The 18,518-nt window shown below is 39.7% G+C and overlaps 1 long non-coding RNA gene across 2 annotated transcripts; it reads left to right on the top strand.

Moving 5' to 3' along the window:
• Nucleotides 1-3,058: 3,058 nt before the first annotated feature.
• LOC135228279 (uncharacterized) lies at nucleotides 3,059-16,375 on the top strand. Of its 2 annotated transcripts, XR_010318676.1 has the most exons (4): nucleotides 3,059-3,285; nucleotides 5,716-5,856; nucleotides 15,631-15,669; nucleotides 16,161-16,375. It is a non-coding gene; the product is annotated as an uncharacterized LOC135228279 (long non-coding RNA). The 2 variants fall into 2 exon arrangements; XR_010318677.1 differs by lacking the exon at nucleotides 15,631-15,669.
• Nucleotides 16,376-18,518: the final 2,143 nt, after the last annotated feature.

Here is an 18,518-nt window from a genome sequence, read left to right as displayed (position 1 = left end):
TGTCTTAAAACCCTAATATCCCTAAGCCTTCCATGTACCTCCTTTCACTCATGTCTCCAGCAAGAATTTGCCCACATTTGAATCCTGGCAATGCTTTTTCCACTCTTCTTATGAGACTTACAATCATTTGTTGTGGTTTCCTGAAGACTCATTTCCTCTACTTATAGTAACCTCCCTGTGGGTAGGGACCAGGCTTTACACACCAAACCACAACTGCCCACCCACGAGTATCTGCACCACACACGCTCCCTTCCCTTTTGTTACCATAGGTGAACTCTCCAGGCCTCTAAGTGGAGCTTATCTTCACTTGTGTGGTAGATGCCATCCTTTCTCACCTGCACTAGAAATTAACATTTCTCTCCTCTCCTACATCATCAGATTTCCACACTATTGGATGATTCCCACCTGCATACAAATGTGTTATTTTAGTCATCTCTAAAAAAACAAAAACCTTCTCATATTTTCTCCTATTAGCACGAAACTTCTGAAAAGGATCATCTATCTTGGCTGTTTCCAATTCCTCTCTTCCCATTTTCTCTTAAACCCACTCCAGTCAGGTTTTTGCCCCCACCGCTCACTAAAATTGTGAGGTTACCAATAACTTCCACATAGATCAATCCAGTGGTCAGTTCTTAGTGCCCCAGCAGCGTATTGGACATAGTTGATCTTCCTTCTACAAGGCATAACACAGTATATTTTACATGGTAGATGCTCAGAAAATGTTTGCTGAATGATTAAACAAATGGAGGAAAGATAAACCGTTAAATTATACGGCTTCACGTTATAGGAAGTTTTGGTTTTACTCCCCCCTTTCTTATTTCCCCCTTGATCCCAGATGAAAGCATGATAGTATCTGTCATATTCTAAATACATCTGTATTGATTATGACTAGCTCTAATTGTTTTTGTAAGTCAGATATAAATTATAATTGTATTTGGGTCATAAGTGAAATCTGTGTCAAGTCAGTGGGTGGTGTAAGTGGAGTTTTTCATGCTTTCTCTCAATAAGGGCCTAAACTTGAGTTCTCTACAGTTGGGCCTTTTCTTGCCTCCCTCACCCACCACCCTGCCCCTTAAAGTAAAAGTTAATGTTGCTTAAATTATTTGAAGAAAAAAAAAATTTAATGATAAAACCCTAAAGGTCTACAACTTCCATCTGTCTGTGTCCTTTGAAACTCCAGAGCCAAATGAAGTGTTTTACCAGCTGCTAACCATTCCTTTCAGACGGAGATTTTCTTATAAAAACTCAATCAGACTACTTAGGGCAATCACTGGGCCTTCATTCGGCTCACCTATTATCACACATTACGAATGCTGGAGCCCAACCAATGACTCCACCCTAGACTGTCTTAAACAAAGCAATCCTGTACGAAATACTGCTGAATTTAGGGAGAGTCAGTACCATAGAGTATCTTGTGTCTCCAGAAGTAATTGAAAAGATGATGACCTTGGAGGCCTGGTTAAGGTAAATCTTTAGACAAAGAATCATTGAAAAGAAGTTAACACATGCCAGTAACTATCCTGGCGAGTATTCTCTGCCTGTTTATTTTGTCATTTATATAAGCATATAATTTTGGTTAAGTAGAATTCCCTTTTTTAGCTTCCAAGAAAATGTATGGTACATTCCTTTCTGTGGATTTCATATTTTCTATAGTTATGGGTTAACAATAGAGGCTCCCTCTTTGGGTAAGGAAAAGTGATCAGTCATTCCCGCGCCACCAAAACAAGCCTGGCTGATTCACCTTTGCTCCCGAGCTTCTGTTTACTAGTTTGCAGCCCGCCTGCCTCTGTGGCCCAGCAGCTCCCCGTTCAGTGTTCAGAGATTTTCCTCCTACAATGACCAAGCTCTTCTGCCTCTCTTGTTCTCCGTAACCAGCCACTCTTACCATGACCTTTTTTCCCAGCCTACCTTGGGTACAAGCTCCCATTTTCCATATTCGTCCTCTTAGAGGGGCCCTGGTGGTACAGTGGTTAAAAGCCTCGGCTGCTAACCAAAAGGTCGGCACTTTGAATCCACTAGCTGCTCCTTGGAAACCCCGTGGCAGTTGTACTCTGTCCTATAGGGTCATTGTTTTGAAATTGAAATGACGGCAACAGGTTTGGTTTTATTCTCCTAGAGGTCCTTAGGCAGTAGGACCAAAAGCCTTTCCAAAATGCTATTTTTGCATAGGGCAAGAGAATCAGTTACTCAGGGGATTGTAAAGGAATGGTTTTGTATTTCTAGCACTGAATATAGCCCCTAACATATGGGAGGCATGTAATAAAAGTTAGGCTTTCATAAGTTTTGATGCAGGCCTTCATTATATTGGTGGTAGCTAATTAATTATAAACAGCTACATTTTACATTTTTATTTGTGTCATATGTGCTGTTAGTAAAATCTGCATCAGGTCTGTCAAAGAAAGCTATTTGTGCCTGGAGGATTTCCAGAACCTTGACATGCAATCAGAAAGGCAGAACCTCCACAAAGACAGAACCGTGGTGGTAACCTGTGATGCAGCAGGCTTACGTGACAACATACATGAAAAGGCATATCTCTCACAGGTAATAAGGCTACCTGTTGCTAAGGTGAAAATCACCTTCTTTCTTTTGGGTCAATGAATTATTTCATCTTTTTGTCCATAGCAAATGGTTCACCATTTCTTGACCAAGTACAATATGCCCGGTACTGTGCTAGGCCCTAGCGATAAAAAGACAAAAACACCTGGAGCAAGGAGCTTCTAGTTCCATGTGCTGCATAATCCCAGTATCCACACGCACATAAAGACGCTCAGTGGCTTCCATGTTAAGTCGTGTTTCATGGATTTGCTTGGAAGTCCCATGACCTGGAATGCCTACCACAAACCCTAAGCAAAGCATTTTTTCTAATATCAATGGGAAACACAATATTTGTAAAACCAGATGTTATGTATTGAAAATACAAAGTCTGTTTATAAAGAAATTTCAAAGCAGGAATGCAACAGCCTACAAAAACATCAAAAATGGGTTTTTTTTTAGCTATTTTAATACTTCTGTATAGACCAACACTGGTATTAAAAAACTATTTCCGGGAGTGGGGGGATTGGGAGGGTTCTATTTGACATGAAGAAATTTCAGATCCCATCAATTTTTTCTAGTTTTAAAAAAAATCTGTCCATGTTCATTAATAGTCCAGTTAATTTTTCTTATCTTCTCTTACTTTTTGCTTTTTTCCCATACAGGGTAATGTTTATATGTACTACAAACTGTATGGCTTCTATCAGAACCTGCATCGATACATTCTATCCAGAAGTGATAGCCAACTGCTGGGTAAGGATATAAGGGTAAGACTATTTAATTTAACATTCTTTTTTTTTACCAGGTGGATATTTCAGTCCAAAAGAGGGGAGGGGCCGCCAAGGCAGTAGTATCACTAGGGTTGGTGTCACCCAGTGTGATAACTCATCACCACCACCCATGACACACCAGTCAGGGTGCAGGTGGCCTGGCCATGAAGCCCGCCATTAGGTGGAGAAGAAGGTCTCTGCCTTGACCAATGGGAAAGGGGAGGAGCTGTAGGGAGCCATGGGGAACCGGGCCACAGCGCTGGGCACTGGAGAGATGCCTGCCCATGGGGGGCGGAGCATGACACCATGAGTTACTGCACTGGGTGACAGCAACCCTAGTGACGGCAGCTGCCTATAGGACAAAATATAACTGCCTCATAAGGTTTCTTAGCTGAAATCTTTACGGAAGCAGATTGCTAGGTCTTTTCTCCTTCGGAGTAGCTGGTGGGTTCAAACCCCCACCTTTCAGTTAGCAGTCTAACGCTTAACCATTGCACCACCAGGGCTCCTCAAATTTTTACTGTTGATAGATGTTATTCAGCATGCTAGAAGGAAACCTTTTCCACACTTCCATTATTAAGTGACAGTAATAACCAAATTATCTTTAGCTACCCTCTTTAAAAAGTGTTTTCTGGTGAGTGGCCTTCTAAGATATTCTACTGGTCCCACCCTGTCTGGAGCAAGGGAGAATGAAGAAAACCAAAGATACAAGGGAAAGATTAGTCCAAAGGACTGATGAACCACGAGTACTACAGCCTCCGCCAGCCTGAGTCCAGCACGATTAGATGGTGTCCAGCTACCACCACTGACTGCTCTGACAGGAATCACAATAGAGGGTCCCAGACAGAGCTGGAGAAAAACGCAGAACAAAATTCTAACTCACAAAAAAAGGCCAGAATTATTGATCTGACAGAGACTGGAGAAACCTCGATAGTATGGCCCCCAGACACCCTTTTAACTCAGTACTGAAGTCACTCCTGAGGTTCACCCTTCAGCCAAAGATTAGTCCAGCCCATAAAACAAAACGAGACTAAATGGGCACAGCAGCTCATGGGCAAGGATGGACGAGAAGACAGGAGGGAACAGGAAAGCTGGTAATGGGAACCCAAGGTCAAGAAGGGAAGAGGGCTGACATGTCGTGGGGTTGGCAACCGATGTCACAAAACAATATGTGCATTAATTGTTTAATGAGAAATTAATATGCTCTATAAACCTTCATCTAAAAAACAAAAGAAAACCAAACCCAGTGCCGTCGAGTCGATTCCAACTCATAGTGACCCTATAGGACAGAGTAGAACTGCCCCACAGTTTCCAAGGAGGGCCTGGCGGATTCAAACTGCTGACCCTTTGGTTGGCAGCCATAGCACTTAACCACTACGCCACCAGGGTTTCCCTTCATCTAAAGGATAATAAAAAAATTAATTTTTGCGAAAGTGTCTTCTGGTAGTTACATGGATGGATTCACTGTGGTAAGTCATTTAGCTGTATACTCACAATTTGTGCACTTTCATGAATTTAAGTAATACTTTAATTAAAAAAAAGATTTTTAAAATGTGTTCCAGCATAACATGGTATAATATTTAGTACAGCCAGGCAAGGGTAAAATCCTTTCCTACAGACATTTTTGGCATGCTGTATCTTGATTGTTGTTGTTTCTAGGTGCCATCAAGTCAATTTTGACTCATAGCACCCCATGGGGGGAAAACCACACACACACACACACACACACATCTCCAAAACCCAGAAATTTCCTATCCTAATTGAAGCAGAAGCCTGGGAAATGCAAGTAGCAATCGCAATCTTGTCCACGCCAATAAATCAGCATGGGTTGATTTACTTGCCAGTATTCTCACTTTCAACATTCTAAGTGATCACAAAAACACTTGTCATTGCTGTGTCATCCTGCATGCACGATGTTGAAAATTGCTCTCCATTTGAAAAATCCCACCGTTCCTTGTGGTGCGATGGCCAACGGCATGTTCAATGGTAGGTGACTTTTCCTCTCTCCTACAGTGTCCTCCTCTGAAAGTATGTCACCAGCCTAAAGGTCCAGATGATCACCTCTGCAGCTGAGCAGCACTGTTTTTGTTTCTTGCTGTTTTGTTTTCTCTCAGTATAGGCCTAAACCCCAGTTCACTGACATAAGGTATTTCATTTGCAGATAAATCCTCCCTTGCCAGAGACCTGAAGGAGTAGTCATGAGTTAAATGAAGCATAAAAATATTTTTCAATAATTGGATCGACCTTGGTAGGAAAAAGAATGTTGTCGTGATTTTAGCATCCATGGCATGTAGGTGTGTTGAGAGTCTGCTAAAACCCTGATTTATTTTTCTGCTGTGTCTGGTTCTGCTCTTCCAAGGATGGGAAAAATTGCTTGCATCTGTGACTGACACAATTTTTAATTTCCTTACAGACACCATTATTCTTTCATACAACCTTAATTCATCTATACATAACCAAGTCCCAATGCTAAGGAGTGGAATTATGTGGTGGACGGATAAATACGTCAAGTTCAAGAATCCAAGTTCCAGTAATCTTTCTAATGCATTTGCAGGTGGGAGCCATTCACTAGCTCGATATTCATATCTCCTCACAAGAACATTTTTTTTCTTTTTTTTTTACTTTTTCATTTATTGAGCAGTTTCTAAGGGCTGCCTGATAGTATTATTTAATTTTTATGCCTATAAGTCATCACAATTTTATCGAAAACTTTTTGAGGGCAGAGACACAATCATATACTTTGGTCGCTTTATGAAGTTTACTCATACTTTATTAGAAGCACTTTGCACATGATTTTACTTCCCCAGTATCAAAAACCATTAAAAATGTTTTCTAAAAGCTTTATGTTTTAAAAAGCTCTAAACACTCTAAGCTATTCCAAAAATTAGGATGAAAGAGTTCTCTCATTTCTCACATTAGTTTTAAATAAACTGAATTTGATACCCCATTTAAATTAAAAAACAAAACAAAACTTTTTTTTGACAAGAAGCCAGCTTTCAAAACCGCACAAATCAACCACCTTAGTGGTTAAAAAAAAAAAAAAAAGCAAATAACTCATTTCAAGCCCATAAAAATATTTTTTTACTTCCCTTAGAGCAGATTTGCTTTTAAACGACAAGATGATTGTAACTCACCCTGGACTGTTCATCAACTGTGTTATACTGTTTCCCAAGAGGAGCTTTAAGAGGCATCTTGTGATTTACGTATTTGTGATCAAAATAAAGACAGCCTGATGCGCTTGCTGTGGGAACAATCTGCAGTCCATTTTATGTGCTTAGTCAGATGTTAGGTATACAACTGAGGTAAAGCAATAAAGAAAAACAGTAACAGTAGGCCTTCGTACTGGAATTTACCTGGCTTTTTTAATATATATTATAAAATCGAAAAAGTGAATCATCCACTTGACAATTTCTATGTGTGTGCCCATCTTTCTTCCCCAGCTAGACTGGCTTACTTGAGGGCAGGAAATGTGCCTTTTCTATATCATTTTTCCATCTTCAATGCATGATGCGCTCCCAGGCACGTAGCTGGAATGGAAGGAATACCATTCAAATGATTGACTGACACCTCGTAAACGGATAGCTTTTTTAGGAGAGTAAGCCCTTCCAGTGATTATTAAAGACAGGATAGAGTGTCCTTGACTCCCAGTATTTGTAAAAAAGCACATATTTAATAAGGCAACTTCTCAAGGGCATTTTTTTCTGCTTTGAAAATCACCTATTTTTTCTTTTAATGTTTGGGGGGATATTTATGATTCCTCTTTCTTTATTCTTTTGTTGACCGCCTTTCTGCTCCAGCTTTCCCTATCCCCTATGGACACGTCCATCACATACCTATCAGAAACATATTATTGATGCCCTGGCTTCTTCCAATATACTATTAGGAAAAAGGTAATATTTTAATGAACTTATTGCTTGTAATTAGAATGACCTTGTAATTTATTGAATAAACTGATGCCCTTTTAATAGTGAAAAGGATATTTAACAACTATTGTATACTTTTTTGAAATCTTTATTTATTGACCAACAAGTTGTCATTATTATATGGGAGGACCTATGAAACAATTATATTAAAAATTACTTTCAAAAATGCAATTCCTTCAAAAATTAAAATAACGTGTATATTACATCAGCTTAAAGGAACTTCTTTAGTTATTATCTGAACATTAAAAGATAACATTGTTATTGTTAGGAGCCATCGAGTCAGTTCCAACTCTTAGCGACCTTATGTAGAACATTACAAAACACTGCCCAGTGCTGTACCATCCTCACAATCGTTGATATGCTTGAGCCCAACCTTGCACCAACTGTGTCAGTCCATCTCATTGATGGTCTTCCTCTCTTTCACTGTTTCTGTACTTTACCAAGCATGACATCCTTCTCCAGGGACTGGTTCCTCCTGATAACATGTCCATAGTATATGAGACAAAGTCTTGCCATCCTCATTTCTAAGGCGCATTCTGGCTGTACTTCTTCCAAGACAGATTTCTGAAAGTCCATGGTGTATTCAGTATTCTTTGCCAAAACCGTAATTCAAAGTCATCAATTCTTCTTCAGTCTTCCTTACTCATAACCCAGCTTTCACATGTATATGAGGGAATCGAAAATACCGTGGCCGCATCAGGCACACCTTAGTCCTTAAAGTGACATCTTTGCTTTTTAACTCTTTAAAGAGGTTTTCTGCAGATTTGCCCAGTGCAATGTGTCAGTTGATGACTTGACTGCTGCTTCCATGGGCGTTGATTGTGGATCCAAGTAAAATGAAATCCTTGACAACTTCAATCTTTTCTCTGTTTATCATGATGTTGCTCATTGGTCCACTTGTGAGGATTTTTGTTTTATGTTGAGATGTAATCTATACTGAAGGCTTTAGCCTTTGAGCTTTATCAGGAAGTGCTTCAAGTCCTCTTCACTTTCAGCAAGCAGGTTGTGTCATCTGCATATCTCAGGTTGTTAAAGAGTCTTCCTCCAATCCTGATGCCTTATTCTTCTTCATATATTCCAGCTTCTCGGATTACTTATTCAGCAGACAGATTGAATAAGTATGGTAAAAGAATACAACGCTAATGTGCACCTTTTCTGATTTTAAACCACACAGTATCCCCTTGTTCTGTTTGAATGACTGCCTCTTGGTCTATGTACAGATTCCACGTAAGGAAAATTAAGTGTTTTAGATTCCCATTCTTTGCAATGTTACCCATAATTTTTTATGATCCACATAGTAGAATGCTTTTGCATAGTCAATAAAACACAGGTAAACATCTTTCTGGTATTCTCTGTTTTCAGCCGGGATCCATATGATATTCTTCATTCCATGTCCTCTTCTGAATTCAGCTTGAATTTCCAGCAATTGCCTGCAGATGTACTGCTGCAACTGTTTTTGAATTATCTTCAGCAAAATTTTACTTCTGTGTGATATTAATGATATTGTTCAATAATTTCCACATTCTGTTGGATTGCCTTCTTTGGAATGGGTACAAATATGGATCTCTTCCAGTCAGTTGACCAGGTAGCTGTCTTCCAAATTTCTTGGCACAGACAAGTGAACACTTTCAGCATTGCATCGGTCATGAATTGAATTATGTCCCCCCAAAAATGTGTGTATCAACTTGGTTAGGCCATAGGTGGTTGTCCTCCATTTTATGATTTTAATTTGATGTTAAGAGGATTAAAAGAAAGAGGATTAGGGTGGGATTATAACACCACCCTTACTCAGGTCACCTCCCTGATCCAGGATAAAGGGAGTTTCCCTTGGGTGTGGCCTGTACCACCTTTTATCTCTCAAGAGATAAAAGGAAAAGAAAGCAATCAGAGAGTTGAGGACTTCATACCACCAAGAAAGCCACCAAGAAAGCAGCACCAGGAGCAGAGGGCATCGTTTGGACATGGGTTCCCTGCGCCCAACAAGCTCCCCAACCAGAGGAAGATTGAGGACAAGGACCTTCCTCCAGAGCCAACAGAGAGAAAAAGCCTTCCACTGGAGCCGACGCCCTGAATTTGGACGTGTAACATACTACACTGTGAGAGAATAAACATCTCTTTGTTAAAGCCATCCTCTTGTGGTATTTCTGTTACAGCAGTACTAGATGACTAAGACAGCATCCATTTGATGAAACATCTCAGTTGGCATTCCATCAATTCCTGGAGCCTTGTTTTTCACCAATGTCTTTAGTGCAGCTTGGATTTCTTCCTTCAGTACCTTTGGTTCTTCTTCTTTTTTTTTTTTTTTTTATTTTGCTTTAAGAGAAAGTTTACAAATCAAGTCAGTCTCTCAGACAAAAACCTATATACACCTTGCTACATACTCCCAGTTGCTCTCCCCCTAATGAGACAGCCCGCTCCCTCCCTCTACTCTCTCTTTTCATGTCCATTTCACCAACTTCTAACCCCCTCTACCCTCTCATCATCCCTCCAGACAGGAGATGCCAACATGGTCTCAAGTGTCCACCTGATTCAAGAAGCTCACTCCTCACCAGCATCTCTCTCCATCCCATTGTCCAGTCCAATCCCTGTCTGAAGAGTTCCATTGGTTCTGGATCACGTGCTACCTCCTGAAATGGTTGAATGTCGTCCAATTCTTTTTGGTGCAGTGGTTCTGTGTATTCTTTCCATCTTCTTTTGATGCTTCCTGCATCATTCAGTATTTTCCCCTTAGAATCCTTCAGTATTGCAACTCAAGGCTTGAATTTTTTTCTTCAGTTCTTTCAGCTTGAGAAATGCAGAGCATGTTCTTCCCTTTTGACTTTTTAAATCCAGGTCTTTGCACATTTCATTATATAATACTTTATCCCCTCAAGGTGCCCTTTGAAATCTTCTGCTCAGCTTTTTTACTTCCTCATTTCTTCCATTTGCTTCAGCTACTGTATGTTCAAGAGCAAGTTTCAGATTCTCTTCTGACATCCATTTTGGTCTTTTATTTCTTTCTTCTCCTTTTAATGACCTTTTGCTTTCTTCCTGTATGATGTTCTTGATGTCATCCCACAACTCGTCTAGTCTTCGGTCATTAATGTTCAATGCATCAAATCTATTCTTGAGATGGTCTCTAAATTCAGGTGGGATATACTTAAGGTTGTATTTTGACTCTGGTGGACTTGTTTTAATTTTCTTCAGCTTCAACTTAGACTTGCTTATGGTCTGTTCCACGGTCAGCCCCTGGCCTTGTTCTGACTGATGATATTGAGCTTCTCCATCATCTCTTTCCATAGATGTAGTTGATTTCATTCCTGTGTATTCCATCCAGCAAGGCCTATAAAAAAAAAAAAAAATAGTCACTATTATTTTGTTGAAAAAAGGTATTTGCAGTGAAGAAGTCCTTGGTCTTTCAAGATTCTATCATGCAATCTCCGTCGTCGTTTCTATACCAAGGCCATATTTTCCAACTACTGATCCTTCTTCATTTCCACCTTTCACATTCCAATCACCAGTAATTATCAATGCATCCTGATTGCATGTTTGATCAATGTCAGACTGCAGAAGTTGGTAAAAATCTTGAGTTTCTTCATCTTTGGCCTTAGTGGTTGCTGTGTAGATTTGAATAGTAGTCGTATTAATTGGTCTTCCCTGTAGGTGTATGGATATTATCCTATCACTGATAGCAGTGTACTTCAGGATAGATCTTGAAATGTTCTTCGTGACAGCGAATATGATGTCATTCCTCTTTAAGTTGTCATTCCAAGCGTGGTAGACCATATGATTGTGTGATTCAAAATGGCCAATACCAATCCATTTCAGCTCACTAATGCCTAGGATATCAGTCTTTACACGTTCCATTTCATTTTTGACAAATTCCAATTTTCCTAGATTTATATTTTGTACATTCCACCTGCCAATTATTAATGTATGTTTGCAGCTGTTTCTGTTCATGAGTCATGTCACATAGCAAAGGAAAGTTCCGAAAGCTTTACTACATCCACATCATTAGGGTCAACTCTACTTTGAGGAGGCAGGTCTTCCCCAGTCTTATTCTGAGTGCCTTCCAACGTGGGGGGCTCATCTTCTGGCACTATATCAGACAACATTCAGCTGCTATTCATGAGGTTTTCACTGGCCAGTTTTTTCAGAAATAGACTGCGGGGTCCTTCTTCCTAGTCTGTCTTAGTCCAGAAGCTCTGCTGAAACCTGTCTACCACGGATGACCCTGTTGGTATTTGAAATACTGGTGGCATAGCTTCCAGCATCACAGCAACATACAAACCCCCACAGTACAACAAACTGACAGATAACATAAGGAGAATAATTATTCTGGTACACATTCACATACTTTTGTGGCTGTATCTCTCTTTGTTACATGTCCGTGTATTTTCCTAAAGAATTTACTCTTTTTACTATGATTTTATTATTTTTCACAAAATTGTCTACAGTCTTTTTCAAACTTGTATTTTAGGGTTAATGAATTTTAAATTGCTGACTCCTTTAATTGATTCTTTTCTTTTGAGCTAATGTTTTTTCACTGAGAAAATACTCTGTAGGGGCTGAGGTATCTATTAGGCTCACAACCAATTTTACCAAATGAAAGATATTCTTAATATCAATTTTTTTGTATTGAAATATGCTAATATTTTATGTCAAATATTTTCATAGACACTTTCTTTTTTACTTCACAAAAACTCTCTATTTATAATTCTTCTGAGGGTATTACCAAATTTAGATGCTACAAAATCTTAGGTGTTCTCAATGTCACTTTATTCTAATAGAGAAGCAAATCTTATCCAGTTAAAAATTGGAGCTTCAACACGAGTCTTCACATAAGTCGAGATATTCCAAAGCACAATTATCGAATTTAAGAATTTGATTGTGTACAGGTTGTGAACTTTGATTATGCAATATGTTCAATTATTCCCTTACTTTTACAGGACAAATTTCAATATCTTCCTGTTTGGAAGCTTGATTTTCAGTCATCACAATTCACTCAATCTTAAAAAACTAAAATTTTTGGCATTATATATTTTGGAAACTTTTTTAAATAAAATGCAACCAAAAGTTATGGGGCTCATTTACAAAAAAAAAAGCTCAAGATCATTGTAGGACCCTTCAGATGATACACAAAGGATTATTTAAAGGCTTATTTATAAAATTTTGATCTATGATGAGCAACAAAGAGACTGCATATACTGCCATGCTGAACTATTTCTTTAATATCAGTGTTATTCTGAAAGTTTTGTACTTCTGCTTCTCTGTGAATATCGAAAAATATTTGTAAATTTGTACAACTACTATTTTGATTAACAGAATATTGATTTTGATTAATAAGAATTAATTGATTGATCTTATTTTGATTAAAAGACTATTATAGCTTTTTTGGATACAATTGTGAATTACGTATATTCCACAATCAACTGTGAGTACATTTCTTCTCTATAAAATTCCACAGTTTACAAAGAATATTATCTTTAATGTTGTGCTCTGCCAAACTTGGGTGGCGTTATCACTATAAAACCAAACAATTTGAACTTGGTTGTTGAATTTTTAAACTGAATTTAAAGTAATATTTTTAATAATGTCAGAAGTTTAACTTTCAGAGATTGAACTTCCAAAAGCTTTGCTTTGATCCATGAGGTGGGGGGAAAATCAAGCCATTATTAGAATTAATTTATCTTATTTTTCTATTTGAAGCATCTGAAGACATTTATGTAAAACTGGCCTCATTTGACTACTTACAAAGTTCTTTCTGTGCTAATGGGGCCAATAACTTGAAAGTTTTTCTTCGGTTACAAAAAAAAAAAAAAAACTGAAACTGAAAAATGAAACACTGATATAGGACACTCATTTGACCCATGAAAAGTCATGTTTACACAATGACATAAAAATCAGCTTTCTGCAGTGCCAGTGAAAGCATTTCTTTGGACATAATCTTTTTAAAAACAACTACAAATTTTAAAGTCAATTCTGGTATTTTTAAACACATTTGTGTGTTTTGATTTTCATGTGGCTAGTTATATCACCATGGTTCCCATGTTAGGTGGTAAATGTCAACCAATGTGGCAAGTATCACATTCATCATCGACTTTCTCGAGAAACTATACTTAATTTTCCATTAAACATGCATGCTTTTTTTTTTTGTAACTACAAGGATTTATGAAAAATAAAAATCTGATAACAAAATCATTATATATTTACATCATATAATAAATAGCAAAACAACTGTTGCAAGAAAGTTCAAAATATTGTCAACAAGACTGGCCAGCATCTATTTCCAACACATTCACGTAGGCATAACCTCACCTATCATTTTCCGTGTTTCCCACTGACTTGCGGCCTGGCAGCTTTTCACATCTCACAGGCCAAAAACAGAAGCCAGAGCAGAACCGACTGGAATGTTAAATGCCCAGCAGCGATCGTAGCATCACTTCTTCCCCCAACCCCATCTAAGACAGCTAGGAGTCAGATGGGCCAAGCTGCTAGTGTCCAAGCATTCTTTGTTCTTATCAGTAAGAGTCCTGCATGCTATCTTACAATGTTTTGTTTATGTTTGGTGGAAAGTGTTTTTGGTTGTCTTTCACATGTAAAAAAAAAAAATATATATATATATACATATGCACATGTTAATATGAGAGCTCCATTCACTGCACATGGGTGTCTCACTATTAACCGAGACCATGGCAGAAGCTGATAGGATGAAATTAAAATTACATGTACATTATTGGTCCGGGACAAATGCTAAATCAAATGGGCTACTGGGACATCAGACATAAACTGGGGCTATCCTGGGCAAGGAAACCCTGGTGGCGTAATGGTTAAGTGCTATGGGTGCTAACAAAAAGATCAGCAGTTTGAATCCACCAGTCACTCCTTGGAAACTCTATGGGGCAATTCTAATCTGTCCTATACACTTGCTATGAGTCAGAATTGACTTGACAGCAATGGGTTTTTTTTGTTTTTTTTTTTTATCCTGGGCAAACCAGGATATATGATCACTATAATTGAACTGCTAGTTTTTTAGATGAACTCAGCAACATTCTATTGTTTTGTCTTAACACACAACCATAAGGCCTGTATCACAGGAAGCTCTTGGCTGTCTCTCAGCTACTGTTGCCTTTCCTTCTTACCTTTATTGTAAGAATTACCACATTATACTGTAGCTGTCTGTTTGTATACCTTCATTTCAGACTGTAGATTCCTTGAGGAGAGGAATTGAATCTTATGCAATAGTGTATCCCTGGAGCTTGATACATAGTGAGCAATCAAGACATACGTATTGTTCAATGAGTGGATGAATATCAATGGCCCAACTGAACTTGGAAATGAAGGAAGCTGGTGCCTTTTAAAGCATGCTCCTCAAAGTCTCTGGGCTCACTGGGTGGGGTGAGATCAGGGGTTAGAATGGGAAGGCATGCTTGAACTGCAAGTTTTAACAAGCTTCCTGGGTGATTATCATGTCAGTGGCCCACAGGATACATTGCCTTGGGTCATGCACTCCAGGCAGAATAGAGAGAAGGTGAGGTTTGCAGTACAGGCACCAAAGGCAATTTCGATTTTGATCAAAGCAACAACAATCAAAGTCTTGGGAAAGGTGTTATTTTTACCAAAATAGGTGGCCCCACAATGTTTGCAGAGAAAATTTCTCCAGCAAAGGATTATTTCTCAAGGAAGTGTAAGTACACGCTTCAGCAGATTAATCCAGCTGGACTTGGCACAAGCACCACAGCCCACACTTAGGAATATGTCTGGATTTCTTTTAGGAGAAGTTTAGTCAGTAGTTAGAGTTGAGAAAGAGTTGCTCCCTGTTAGCGTTTTGGTATCCAACAAATAGTAGAACCAGCTTTAAGGAAATAAAAAGTTCACCAATAATACACTCTTGTTGACTAGCTCTTTAAAATTTAGTATGGTTTTTATTATGAACATCTCTCCATCAAAGTAATTGGAATCGTTTATTCCTTTATTAAACATTTATTAAATACCTCCTACGTGCCAGGCACAATACTAACTGCTCGTGGAAAAAAGATGAGGAAGACACTGTTCTCAGGAGCCTCCTGCACAGCGAGAGACAGACATGCCCACTGCAGCAGTATGAGAATAGGGGTAAACGTTACAGGCTCCTCTCCTGGCACCACCCTCGGCCCTGTCTTCCAGCGTACCTGCAGCACGCAGACCTACCAGGCTTCCTGGCTTTGGAACAACTTTGGAACATCTTTGCTCTGCACCCCTCCTATTTACCAATTCCTACTCCCTGCTTCCAGCTTTGAGCCTTAGACATGGCACTATAATCAACATTCATGGAACTAGGGCTTCATGCACATCCCTGCTCATTTCCTTACTGTACAGGTCCTGAAGTGGGATTTCTGGGCCCAAACTGTGTGCCAAATAGTAAAGCTTTTGATGCCTGTTCCTAGGTTGCCCAGAAGTGTTGCCGATCCACACATCTACCCACTGTGAGTGAGCCTTCCCATCTCTCTGCTACCTCATCGATGGTTGTCACTCTTTTTTCTTTAAATAGTAACCTCTTTTAGAGGTTACAGTATCTTCTTTTAATTTCCTCTCTTTGGATTTCCAGTGAAGTTAAAGAAAATACTTTTCCCAAGATGTTATCACCCTAATACAACCACCATAATCACTTTGCCGTATCAGTTTTTTATATGGATTTTATATGGTTGAAAACATAATGTACATAAAATTCGACATTCTGCTTTTTTATTCTGATGAATTATATGATGAGCATTCCCCCCTAAGTTCCTTATAACTGTTATTTTTAATGGTTTCATGCTCAGGTAGCTTACACACACACACAGAGTTTTTTTTTAAGTCTAATTTCTCTTTGTCTTCCTTCAAGAATGCAGATGTTCTTTCATTCTTCACACTCTAAAGATAAACTGAAGGGTGCTGATGGTTGTTCTCAGCCACGTCCCTCATTTTCTTCCCACAGGAACCACAAAGCCCCCATGCTGGCCCAAGCCTGTCTATGACCTGGATGCAGAGGGTCCGGGAACCCACAGCTTCGTCAACAATGACTTCATCGTGTGGATGTGGGCAGCAGCCTTCCCCACTTTCAAAAAACTACCGTCACCTCAGTCGAATACAGTACTTTATGGAAGGTTTGCCTGCTGGGAATTACACTTTCAACATAACCTACAGTATCCTTTTATACCACTTTTCTTTCTGGGGATGAAGGAAAATTGGTGTCCTTCTGGCTAATGGTTGTTGAATTACTTTATTCCATTCATTTATATTCTCTGCATCAAATAAAAAAAAAATATGTATGCAAAAAAAAGAGAAGGGAGAAATGCATCATTCTTACAGATAATACTGTCATTCCATCACCAGATAGCTGCTTGTCTCTACTGTATGTACTTGAATATTAATAACGGTGCTGTTGTTAGGTGCCATCAAGTCAGTTCCGACTCATAGCGACCCCATAGGACAGAGTAGAACTGCCCTGTAGGGGTTCCAAGGAGCAGCTGGTAGATTTGAACTGCCGAGCTCTTAACCACTACACCACCAGGGCTCCATGTTAATAGTAGTATCAGGTAATTAGTTATGGATGAATAGGGAAGAACTATTTATGTCCCCCAAGAAAGATCATATAACACTGAGCCTGGAGATGGAAAAGTGAGAGGAAGCATGCTGTACAGAATGGGATGAGATGGAGTACCATGGAAACAAAGAGACAATGGATAAGAAGTGAATTTGGAATATGGACCGAAAATATCTAAAAACCATGACAGATTATAGAAACTTTTAATTTTGGCAAAAATATCATAGACCAAGGAGTTCCTGGGTAGTGCAAATGTTTAACTCACTTGGCTGCTAACCGAAAGGTTAGAGGTTCAAGTTCACCCAGAGGCACCTTGGAAGAAAAGCCTGGTGATCTACTTCTGTAAAACCAGCCACTGAAACCCCTATGGAGCAGTTCTACTCTGACACGCGTGGGTCCGCACGAATCGGAATCAACTCAACAGCAACGGGTACCAGTATCACAGATCAAGGGAGTCCTGGACTCCAGGGGCCCATAAAAAAAAAATCACCATCGAGCAGAACTGCCCCAGAGGGTGTCCAAGCTGTAATCTTCACAGAAGCGGATCACAACGGCTTTTTTCCACCGAGCAGGGAGTGGGTTTGAACTGCCCACCTTTTAGTTAGCAGCTGAGCACTTAGCCACTGTGCCACCAGGGTTCCTCACATTTAAGGGGCTAGTCCGGTCAGTCCAACTTAGTGAGGAGGGCTCGGAGCTCTGCACTGGAGATGCTTTGGTCTGTCCCCTCCTAGTACGAAGCCGGTAAGTAGAAGTCAACACCTTGGTTATGGACATAGGGTCCAAGTTAGGGACATACGCTTTAACATGAGACTCTAAATTTATATATAGGAGCCCTGGTGGCACACTGGTTAAGCACTCGGCTGTTAACCAAAAGGTCAGCAGTTCGAACCCACCAGCTGCTCCATAAGAGGAAGATGTGGCAGTCTGTATCCGTGAAGATTACAGCCTTGGAAACCCTATGGGGCAGTTCCACTCTCTCCTGTAGGGGGCGCTGTGAGTCGGAATCAACTTAATGGCACTGGGTTTTGATGATGGTACTTCGAGTTGGAGCTCCTGATCCTTTTAACTGTGTTGTGAGTGGGTTACTAGTAAAGCAGTTATAGCTGTAATCAAGAAACAAAAAAAGCATCATGCTCTGCTGTCTCCCAACACAGCCCACGGAGCTGGGGTTGAGAGCAAGACGAAGCGAGGCCACGTTCCACACGAGGGATATTCTCTCTGGACATGCTGTCCTTGTGCGACCTCATTCACTGCCTTGTTTTAATGCTGATGACTCTCAGATCTAAATCTTTCACCCAGAACTTCAGTCCTGAGCTTCAGTCCTATACTTGCACTGCCTGTGTTGACCCTGATGTGAGTAATATCCAACCAGCCCAAAGGACTGGCCAACGTGCAAGTAGAAAGAAGAACTCAGCCTGGGCTGCAGAAAATGCGTACAGCTTCTAAGATGTTCTCTGTGTGGGGAAGAGACCCGGTAATGGAACTGAGGGCAGAAGAAAACAGCCAGGCAGATGAGGCGAGGTGGGACCCAAGGTCCTGGTGACAAGGAGGAGTTTTTATGTAACAGAAAAAGAGAGACTACTTTCCTAACAAGTTTCTTTCTGCCTTTAAATAGCACGTTGCCAAGTGATTTGAGGCCTTTTAAGAGCTTTGCTGGGAAAAGCCTCTGTCCTGTGCCGTTGCTATGAGAAGCCTTTGTTTGTTTATTAGTTTGGTTTACAAAAGACACCAGATGTTTAAAAATTTCAG

This window comes from Loxodonta africana, chromosome 20 (genome assembly GCF_030014295.1).
Source record: "Loxodonta africana isolate mLoxAfr1 chromosome 20, mLoxAfr1.hap2, whole genome shotgun sequence".
In the NCBI taxonomy this organism is placed as follows: domain Eukaryota; kingdom Metazoa; phylum Chordata; class Mammalia; order Proboscidea; family Elephantidae; genus Loxodonta; species Loxodonta africana.
Note: the sequence above shows the minus strand (reverse complement) of the source record. Positions and strands in the feature narration are given on the sequence as shown.